Source organism: Triticum dicoccoides, chromosome 3A, assembly GCF_002162155.2.
Source record: "Triticum dicoccoides isolate Atlit2015 ecotype Zavitan chromosome 3A, WEW_v2.0, whole genome shotgun sequence".
Taxonomy (NCBI): Eukaryota; Viridiplantae; Streptophyta; class Magnoliopsida; order Poales; family Poaceae; genus Triticum; species Triticum dicoccoides.
In genome coordinates, this window is record NC_041384.1 from 720,253,265 (window position 1) to 720,264,523 (window position 11,259).

Consider the following 11,259-nt stretch of genomic DNA (forward strand, 5'->3'; position numbering starts at 1 on the left):
TATAGAAAGCGGCGATTCCGTGCTCGAGCGCAGCTGCTCCTGTAATCGCTAGCGTCCACTGCTTCGTTCGGATCGTGTAAAAAATGTCTGTCGTGTCAGAGTCCGAACGCTGGAAATTATGGATATTCGATGTATACGCGTGGTAACAGTGCGTACAGGTGGGCCCTGGTGGCGGTGTTTGACGGCCGTCGGTTCTGTTTAGGTCCTGATTCGTGGACCAGGATGCGGCTGGCGTGGTGAGCCGTGGCCCGGATTGTTACCACGACGCAATCGAAACAGAGGAGATTTGCGAACCCTCGTTCGCCTGCTCTCGGCGGCTGTCTGTGCTACCCACGGCGCCGCAATGGCAGAGGAGGGGCTGGAGTGCTGGTTGGATCCCGTCGACCGTGAGTTCCCCGTAAACGAATCCTCGTATTTTCATGGTTTGGTGTCGAGGGGCGTCGCGCTGTTCGCGAGCGACGCGGGTGATGGTCCTCTAACATGCCCGCTGACGACATCTCCGGTGACAGTATTTTGCGATCTTGCAGGTTTCCATTGAGGGAAGAATTTGCGGGCAGCCTCGGGCGCCCCGGATCCGGTGCCCCTAGTCCTGCTGCCGAGATGCGTTGCGGGCGCCGCTACGGCGGCTGATTCGAATGTCGGGTCTGGATGTGAGCAAGCTGATGGTGCCTGCAGCCCTACGTGGGCTGGAGGAGAGGGGCGACGGAGAAGGGATGTATCTCCAACCAGGTCCGCACAGTCGACTGACAGAGTCAATCCTGAAGCACCTGGCTGGACTAAAAGGTATTAATCCGCTGTTTGGTTTAACTTGCGCATCTAGAACTGGAAGGATTTTTCTTTAAATAAAGAATGAATGGATAAATACAATCTGAGGAAGCACCCATACATGACCCGGATATATGAAATCAGAACTAAGTGGGCTAAGCCGTACTTAAAGGGTGTGTTCTGCGCTAAAATGACGAGCATCCAACGAAGCGAGAGTTACATGTCACCTGTTAGCCCGATGCACTTTTTTGTTAGACAAAATATGAGGCTCCAGTTTAACCGTGAGAGGAAGGAAACAATGAAGAGAAGAGAACTATGATAGTAAGTGCCTGCCTGTTAGTCAACGAGTTCACGTTGCTAATTAATTTTCAGTTTTCATTGGCATAAAAATTTGTATCTTTTGGTGATGGCAGAGAGGTGTCGTGCGGAGAACAAATCTCACAATAGAGCGGCACCCAAGCTAAATGTACAGTGCGTGCTATGTTCGAGCAATTTGGGCGGATCTTAATCTAAGGCTCTGCATACAATGTTATAGAGGTTGAGAAGATGAAGTATGTAGCGAGGCACCGCAATGCGTCAAACCGTAAGAAGTGGAGTCGAGTTGTTTATGAGGTAACAATCAAGGACTGCGGATCTGAATTATCCCAAAATCTAAAAAGCGGCCGCGCACTTTTTCGTCGTCCCGAGCGGCCGCGCTAAGCGACAAGAAGAACACCGCGCTAGAAAATTCCCCTTCGCTGTCTTCCATCTCCCTCGCCTGGCTCTGCTACTCTCCACAGGCCCCCAACGCCGACCACGCCGCCGCCGAGGCCGCCTTCCACCACCTCCGCGGCTCCCACCCGGAGCCCCGCATGCTGCGCCTCGCCTCATCACCCGCGACGCCAACTACCCCCTCCTCCCCCGCGAGCTCCGCGCCATGGCCGCTGCCCTCCTCCGCAAGATCCTCTCTTCACGGCCTCCTCTGACTCGTCCACCTCCGAGCTCCGCGTCATGGCTGCTGTCCTCCTCCGCAAGCTCCTCTCCCCCGACGGCCTCTTCCAACTCTGGCCCCTCCTCTCCCCCGAGGGCCAGGCCACACTCAAGTCAAACCTCGTCAACGCATCCGGCAGTGCCGCAGCAACCTTTGACGGAGCTCGCCGCTGCTGCTCACTCTTATCTCCACCGAGTTGGAGTGTAGGAGGTTGCCGCCACCGGGCTGGATCCATCTCTCGTTTTTTATTGAATCAAAACACACATCCAGATTCATCCCTGGCTTGCTTGCAGGAGAACGTAAGTTGTTTTTCTACTACCGCTCAAGTTGCACAGGCACTTGTATCAGTACGCATTTCTGATACAGCTTAATCTTATCTATGTAGCACACTCGCTAGAAGGCCGTTGATTTGGATGAAATTTGGTGTCCTACATTCTGCTACTTTTGTGCTATACTTGTTGCTAATATGCTTAGCTTGTTGGATTCGGAGACAGCGACGGTCGGTCCTGCGTTGCCCCTGTTGTTCGCTTGTTCGATTCAATCTACACAAACGCAGACTTTTCTATACTGTAACTATGCTTTTCTTTTACATTAAGGACGGAGGAGACATATTTGTCTAGTTGGATATGATCATCGGAAAGTTGCACACACAGTAATTGCTTTTGTTGGCATCTATAGTAGTTTTAGTTGCACACATAATTGTTTTTGGTTGGACACGATTATTGGGAAGTTACACACACGGTGATCATTTTTGTTGGCATCTATAGTAGTTTTAATTACGCACATATTTGTTCTCAGTTGGACACGATTATTGGGAAGTTACACACACGGTGATCATTTTTTATTGGCATCTATATTACTTCTAGATATTACGCACATAATTGTTCTCAGTTAGATTCGGTCATTCGGAAGTTACACACATGGTGATCATTTTTTATTGGCATCTATAGTAGTTCTAGTCGCACACATAGTTGTTTTCAGTTGGACACGATCATTGAAAAGTTGCACACACGGGGTTCATTTTTGATTGGCATCTATAGTAGTTCTAGTTGCACAAATAGTTGTTTTCAGTTGGACACGGTCAGTGAAAAGTTGCACACACGGGATTCATTTTTGGTTGGCATCTATAGTAGTTCTAGTTGCACGCATAGTTTTTTTCAGTTGGACATGTTCATTGAAAAGCTGCACACACGGCGATCATTTTTTGTTGGCATCTATAGTAGTTCTAGTTGCACACATAGTTGTTTTCAGTTGGACACGGTCATTAGAAGTAGTTGGCAGGGGCAATAGAAGTAGTTGCACAAAATCTGCTAGGCAGTTGGCCAGGGCAACAGATAAAGTTGCACATCTCACTGACATGGTTTTGTTGAATGGTGAAAAAATGCACATCCATAGACCATGAGGGTGCAGAAAAGTTGTCTACATGGAGTTGCACACTCTCGTCGGTATAGTCACACATGCATGGCCACAGAGTTGCACAATCTTATCGGTATAGTCGCACATGCATAACCATAGAGTTGCACAATATCGTCCGGATAGTCGCACATGAATTGCTGGGGGAGGTGCTCACGCCCGGCCGCGGAGTTGCGCACTCTCGTCGGTATAGTCACACATGCATGGCCACAGAGTTGCACAATCTCGTTCGCATAGTCACACATAAATTGTCGTGAGAGGTGCTCACGCATGGCTGCGGAGTTGCACACTCTCGTCGGCACAGTCGCACATACATGGCCATGGAGTTGCACAACCTCATCCACATAGTCACACATGAGTTTTTATGGGAGGTGCTCATGCCCGGCCACGGAGTTGCACACTCTCGTCGGCTAGTCACATATGCATGGCCACACAGTTGCACAATATCGTCTGCATAGTCGCACATGAATTGCTATGGGAGGTGCCCACGTCCGACCACGGAGTTGCACACTCTTGTGTTCATAGTCGCACATGCGTGGCCGTGGAGTTGGGACATTCTTACAGGATAGTCCCTCAAACGCGGTTGTAGAGGCTCACACGCGCGATGACTACCAGGCAGTTGGCCAGGGCACCGGGGCAGCAGATGAAATTGCACATTTCAATTTTAGAGAGTAGTATGGGGTGGTGCCACTAGTGAAAATTGCATGGCCTGGGCAACAAATGAAGTTGCACATCTCACTGGAAGGAGGCAATTTAGGGATGGAGGTACCATAGAGAAAAACTGCATGTCTACGGTGTACAAGAAAAGTTGCACATCCCTGTCAGGTAGTTGCACATCGACGGCTAGTCAGTTACACAAAACGGGGACAAAATTGCACAAAAAAAGTTTGTCAAAACATATCCATGCGGGATCTAGTTTCGAAGAGCACATCGCGAGGATTTCAGTGGTGAAAGCGGATCTTAATTTCGATATTTGGTTTAAAAGTTATGGCTTTTTTAAGAAACAAAAATTAAAAAGCAAACTAGATGGTCAACTCCCTTTAGTGTACAACGGACCACGTACTTACCTTTTCCACCGACCGCTCCCAAACTCTACCTGGCGTTTTTAATATGCGGCAGTGACTAGACGTCTCGGACAGGGGCCGGCCGCTCGCGAGCGGTACCTAGCGCCCGGCCGCCAGCTAGATTGGTCCCTGAATTATTGTATAAGTGGTCGGTTCCAGCATACAGGGATGCTATGCTGACATGTCTTAAGGGTGAGCCTGCTATTTTTGTAGCGTTGCATACATGGCAGCCATGCTTGGTTTAACTGAAAATTACATGTGCTGAGATATTTATTATTATCCTTTGCAGGTCATGGATGTCCTTCACATTGAGGAGATTCCAGCAAAACAAGAGGTGGACAAAGGATGCGAAGGACATTCTGCCTGGGCATCTCGTGCATTATCAGAAGGACCAATTTGTTGATAAGTCTTTGTAGGCAGGCGATGGATGCTGCTAGGATGGCCTGGATGGGGGATGGTATTGCTGAAGCGCTCGAGCACCTGTCGGCCGGTCTGATAGCTCTAATGGCGAGTTGTGCGCTGCTAGGTGAGAAAGATTTAAATATGGCCGTGTAGTTTGTGATTCGAGGATTTTCTCGTGTGTTCTGTGAGCCACTCCACGCCTGTTCCTCCAGTGCGTAATCTTAGTATTGCTGTGTTGTTTCGTGCTGTAGTGTAACTCGGCAGACCTTATCAATTGGGAGAACAATAACAAAATTGTTCTACTTGGCATTTGAATTTTGTATGCTGTTGTACGACTCATGCGAGTCCCAAAGAGGGTGCGTGCCAAAAGGCCTGTATGATGCATGTCTTTTTTTTTTTAGGGAACTGTATGATGCATGTCGTAGGTGCTGCCATGGCTTGCATGCAGGGATGAGGAGAGGTAGAAAATGTTTGTGGACTGCCAGTCATGGCTGAAATTGTAGCAAGAAGACAGCGGCGGCGGGTTTTGCTGGGTGATATAGGTGAGCGCGTGGTCTAGGGTTTTCTGAAGGGATTCACCAGTGAAAAGATGGATAAGGCCGTCTGAGTTAGTGGACGTGAAGGATTCTTTCTGACGGATCGTGATGGCTCAGGAAGAAAGCTAGGCCGTGAGCCTTCGCTGAAGCTCACGCAAACGGGCCGGCCCATTGGCAGCGTCGAACCTAGAATTCACGAAAAACAAAACGTGCCGAGAGAAGTCGAACTCCCGACCTCTTATTGAAGAGCACCAGTGGTAACCACTCGGACTGGTAGGGCAGTATGGCAAAAAGTAGCGCTAAAGTTTTAAGTACTAGGTACAGTAGCAGATCCGTCTTTTTTCAAAAAAAAAACAAATTAACATTCAAGGGAAAACTGTGAACGAAGTTTCTTTAAAAAATGCGAATACTATTTGAAAATGTGAACAAATTTTCAAATTCAAAGAAAACCTTTAAAAGGGAACAAATTTGTAAGAAATGCACAAAAATTGAATAACATGAACAACTTTCTAAGCTCTGAACAATTTTGTAATATACGCTGAACAATTTATAAATACACATTGAACTTTTTTTTATATTCGCTGAACAATTTTAATTACACGTTGACCATTTTAATGATGTATGTTGAACAATTTTGAAATACGTAATGAACATTTTTTTAAGATACCCTGAACATGTTGTTAATATACGGTGAACATTTTATTAAATATACAATGAACATTGTTTCAATATACAATGAACTTTTCGTATAATACGGAACAAAAGAAGGAAAAGAAAAAATAAACAAAAAAGGGGAGAAGAAAGAACCATACGAAAAATCGGAGAAAATAAAACAAAAAAAATGTGAATGAAACACAAAAGGGAAGAAAAAACAGAAATAAAAAAGCAAAGAAAAAATCGGGAAAAAACAACCGAAAACCGAAAACCGGCCAAAAATCGGGAAGCAAAAAAACCATAGAAAAAAACCCCCAAGAAACAAGGAAACAGCAGCGAACCAAATCCGTACGTGGGCCGGCCCAAGTGGGACTTGCTTCAGCGAAGGCTTGACGCCTGCGGGCGTCAAATAGGATCTGCCTGATCTGCCAGCGAGATGGTGCCTACCGTCACAATGAATGCTGCCAGGCCCACGAAGACTTCATACGAAATACGTGGTGACTACAGCCGCGAATACAAAGAGGGGCGCTGATCCTAATGCGACTGGGCGGCTGAGATTCCGGGAGCAGCTGAGCTCGCGCTTAGAATTAAATTTTTGGTATATTCATATACTATACCTAAGATACTCCAAGTTGAGTTATATGGAAAAATTGCAAGTGAGCTCATAGTTTTATTATATCTGTGAAATACGTACATATTTGTACGCAAAATGGAGTATGGACAAAATATAATACATACTACCAGAAAGTAGTACATATACTACCTAAACATTCTTATATACTACATACTACGTGTACATACTCTCCTATATAATAAATACTACATATAACGTACCAAACAAAAGTGGGAGTATCTCCGATATGATGCAGTACCTACGCATATATATGAACAAAATTAGTAAAAAATCTAAGCATATTGCATTTGCTAATTCATCCAACACATTCAGAGATACCTAGCTTTTGGGTGAATTGAGAGGAGAAGGAGGTACTCACACGGTAGGTAGCCCAGGGCCGAGAAGGGGATGGAGAGGGCAGGCGCGCGGGAGGGTGGCGGCGCGTGGGGGAGGGCCAGCACGTGGGGAGGGCGGGTGCGGGACGAGGGAGGGCGGCCGGAGCAGTGTGGGGGCAGGCCGCCGACGAGAGTGGGAGAGAGAGTGGAGATGGAGAGTGAGGAGGGAAGACTGAGAGGTCAGGCGCGGAGGACGATGATAAGATGGGCTTAGTAGTAGCCGTGTTTAGGCCCAACGCTACTGCTAAAGTCAATAGCTCTAGCACTGGTACAAGACAGGCACTACTGATGGGTGTCAATTTAATCCTATAACTTTGAAACTGCAATTTTAGGTCCCAAAACCATGTTAGTTTGTTCATCTCAGGTGCTAAGCTTGCATGGCCAGCATCGATGGTGCATTTTTTTGAAATGAGTCATTTATATGTGTCTACTTCCCCAAAAGTGGTCCACACGCTTCCACGTTTGTTGTGTGTGTTTGCAACCTGCACACCCACTACTTGCGTGGCCATGAGCTTCAATGCAGCATTGCTGGGAGGTTTGCCGCGGCCGCCGGGGAGATCCCGAGTCTGTCGGCATGGAGGACGATATCCCTCTCCCTTGGCATGGCCGCCGGGGCAACACCGAGCCAATCGAGATGGAGGACGCCATCCCACCTTTCTCTCATGACACTATCATTGCCCCTACACCCTTGCCGCAGAGCTGGTCCTAGAGGTTGTTGTTTGGGCACGAGCATGGCCAAGGGTGGGGAGTTATCGTTGCTGCCGGACGATGAAGAGGAGTAACGCGGGCCTAGCAGTAGCCACATGTGGATAGAAATTGGACGTTGTGCGACGTGTCGTTCTGCTACTGTGGGATGAGGTTGAGATGACCGGTCTACTCCCCTCACTGGAGCTCAAGCCATTATGCCACTGGTGACCTGCAATTTCTATGTTATAGGACTAAATTGACATACCTCCAATAGCTTTAGGGCCTAAAACTGCACTTTTAAAGTTATAGAACTAAACTTACACACCTCCAATAGTTTTAAGACCTAAAAGTGCGGTTTTGAAGTTATAGGACTAAACTGACACCTCCTATAGTTTTAGGACTTATGATGCATTTTACGCTTTTTTCTATATGCAAAAAATTTAATTGGTGGCGTGGCGCCAACAAGGCATGTCAGTGGTAACATATATTTACTGCTAGGGTTGGCCATGTGGCACGCCATTAGCACACAAATACTGCTGACGTGTGCACAAACGCCACCAGTAAATTTTATCACTGGCGCCATATTGGTGGTGTTGGCACCCAACATCAGTAAGGCCAATTTTGCCACGCCATAGCTAAGCTTTTATGCACTAGCGTATGTGGTCTACATTACACCGAATGGAGTACCAACCATTGTTCAAACCACCACCTCCCACGACATAGGTATAATTTCGGTCACATAGGACTTTACTGTTGGTACAATGTCTTCTTTTTAGTTTGCCGGACTGTTAATTTGACTATGCTGGCCATGTGCTATTCATCATGCTTTTGTATCCTCTTGATACTACTTTTTGAGTTAATTTTGATCACATACTACCTCTGATCCTTATTAATTGACACTTGTTTAGTAGTACAAATTTAGTTCAAGTTTGTATTAAACCAGCGTCAATTAATCTGGATTAGATGGAGGACTACTATAAAAAGATGCATGCATCAGGAGGCGCTGGAAAGCATGCCCCATCCTCTTGTGATACGTAACCCATTCCGCATATGAGCATTCCTTTCATCTTCATGGTTGACAGTATAAGCATTTGACTATTTTACAATTGGAAAACATTCAAATTTCCTAACTAATAAGCAGCTGCCACTTGTATGTCCAAACCCCACCCCCGCCTGCACTGTATGTAGTTATATTTCAAAAATAAAACGGGTCAGGAATAAACCCAATTCAACTAAACCTGGACCGCAACCCGGTTCCACAAAAACAGAAAAGGAGGGATCACAAAACACACCAAACACCTGTCATTCACCAATTCTTGACCCCCTTCACCAGCTTCACCCATTCTTCATCCCCTTCACCGCACTTGACCTATTACATGAGAAAAACAACTATAAAAAGAACCATCAGAGAAACTAGTTACAAAAAAAATTCCAAAGACAACAGGAGACTCTGGAATGTGTGATCGCTAGCAATTGTAAAGCTCTGGAATTTCAGAAATTTTGATGTCTAATGCCCAAAACTACAATGGGAAAGGTATGGAAATTACACTACAATCCTGAAAAAACATACAGTGGATGTACACTGTAAAATACAAAGGAAATGCCACTGCAAGTTCACATCGATTTATAATTGTATTGCTCATGAAGTTACACTGTAAACACCCACAAATTACACTGTAAATCCCCTAGAATTGCATTGTTATTATCAGGTATTTACACTTGTGAAAACTAATGAACTTGCACTGTAAGTACCCAACAATTTCAGTGTAAATCCTCTGAAAAAATACATTATACATTAACCCAGGGAGTTACACTGTAAAGACTGATGAACTTACACTGTAAATACCCAAGACGTACAGTGTAAATCACCAAGAAGTACAGAGTAAAATAGCAAAGAAACTACAGTTACTGGAGTCCAAAAAATACATACTACATACATAGGAGTTTAGGTTGAAAGTATGCGAGCATATGCTATAAAAACACAACAAAATTACAGTGAAACTTCAGAGATAGTGTACTACAATTTACAATGTAAATGCAGGCAGAGCAACATTTTAATTACCCAAACTTTCCATCTATTTCTAAATGGTTTGTTGCTCATAATTAAGCTAACACTGACATTCCTCTTTTCAAATATGTCGAATGAGGAGCATGATAAGGACAGTAACTGAAGAGGATCTACTGAGAATGTCATAGGAAGAACTCATAGTACAGTGTAAGTCTGTAGTAAAATCCACTTTAATCTATCTGACATAAACCTACAGCAATTACAGTGCCGAAGCATTCAAATTACAGTGTAAATCTGCAAGAAAATCCACTGTAATCTACCTGACATAAACCTACAGCAATTACAGTGCCGAAGCATACAAATTACAGTGTAAATCTGCAGGAAAATCCACTGTAATCTATCTGACATAAACCTACAGCAATTACAGTGCAAAAGCATTCAAATTACAGTGTAAATCTGCAGTAAAATCCAGTGTAATCTATCTGACATAAACCTGCAACAATTACAATGCTGAAGCAATCAGAGTTTGGGTGGATGCCCCTGAACTGGATGTGGCGGCCTGGAACGGGATCCCCACGGTCAAAGAGTGGTGGTCGGCAGTGGTCCTTAGGCGTGGACATCGAAGGAAGGCGATTTCATCACTCATCATGCTTGTTACTTGGGAAGTGTGGAAAGAGAGAAACGCAAGGGTGTTCCAGCATGTATGTAGGCTACCATGCGTGTTGGTCGAGGCTATTAAAGCGGAGGCGAGACTCTGGATTATCGCAGGGGTGAAGCATTTGGGTTCTTTGATGCCGCGAGAGTAGGATTGTATTTTCTTTCCATTTGTGTGAGGTGTAATGGCCAGGGGCGGAGCCAGGATTTGAATATAAGGGGGGCGAAGAAGCAAGGATCAAGTCTCACACTCGCATAGCAACATTCATTTTCGAATAACATTACATGTAAGTTATACAAGTCGCAACAACAAATGTTGTCATACTGTTTGTTTAAATTTAGCCATGCACACATTTATCTATAAGATCATAAGAGTAACCCCTCAGTCCCATATTAAGTGTCGCTCAATGAAGAGAGTAATAATCTGTACCATTCTTAATTCCTCTCAAGGTTAAACTAGACAATATTGTATAGCTAAATGGAAGCAACAGGAAAAATTAGATCTTATCTCTCTCAGTACATGTTGTAATTAACTATTCTTATGAATTAAGTGATTTAAAATTGGTGCATCAAAGAGTAGATTAGCTGTAATGTATATACCTTAAGGAACGATCTAGCCAGAGAGTTCACTTCACGGCACCAACTGCGTGCAGAAAGCCGGCGACGGCAATAAGAGGCCGCTGTTGCAGGACTACTAAAGTGGCCAGGTTGAAGATAGTATATATAGATACTCACAGCAGGTCTCCAATCTCTTGTCCTCCCGCGGTGCTCTTGTATGTGACTCTGGACGGCGGCAAGCGGCCACGGGAAGCGCACTAGACCTAGACTCCCATATAGCAGCGAGAGGCAGATACACGGTCGACCTGATCAGACGCAGGTACACCGGTCGATCTGATTTTTTTTTTTTTTTTGAGCATCTCCGGTCGATCTGATGATTCTGATCGATGGCAGGGCAAAGCCACGATGTTACATGGGCTGGGCTTTTTAGTTCTGTACGTTGTTGATCAAGGTTGGGCTAATTAGCGGCTTAATTATTATTACTCCCGGCCATTAGCACAGCAATAGTACCACACCGCTCGCTGAAATTAGTTGGGGGGT

The 11,259-nt window shown here is 45.3% G+C and overlaps 2 long non-coding RNA genes across 3 annotated transcripts; both read left to right on the forward strand.

Moving 5' to 3' along the window:
• Window positions 1-245: 245 nt before the first annotated feature.
• LOC119273461 lies at window positions 246-1,401 on the forward strand. 2 transcript variants are annotated; one of them, XR_005134859.1, is made up of 3 exons: window positions 246-386; window positions 528-1,086; window positions 1,179-1,401. It is a non-coding gene; the product is annotated as an uncharacterized LOC119273461 (long non-coding RNA). The 2 variants fall into 2 exon arrangements; XR_005134860.1 differs by having other exon boundaries at window positions 255-386; window positions 510-1,086.
• Window positions 1,402-4,341: 2,940 nt separating this feature from the next.
• LOC119273462 lies at window positions 4,342-4,936 on the forward strand. Its single transcript, XR_005134861.1, has 2 exons — window positions 4,342-4,404; window positions 4,502-4,936. It is a non-coding gene; the product is annotated as an uncharacterized LOC119273462 (long non-coding RNA).
• The last annotated feature ends 6,323 nt before the right edge of the window (window positions 4,937-11,259 follow it).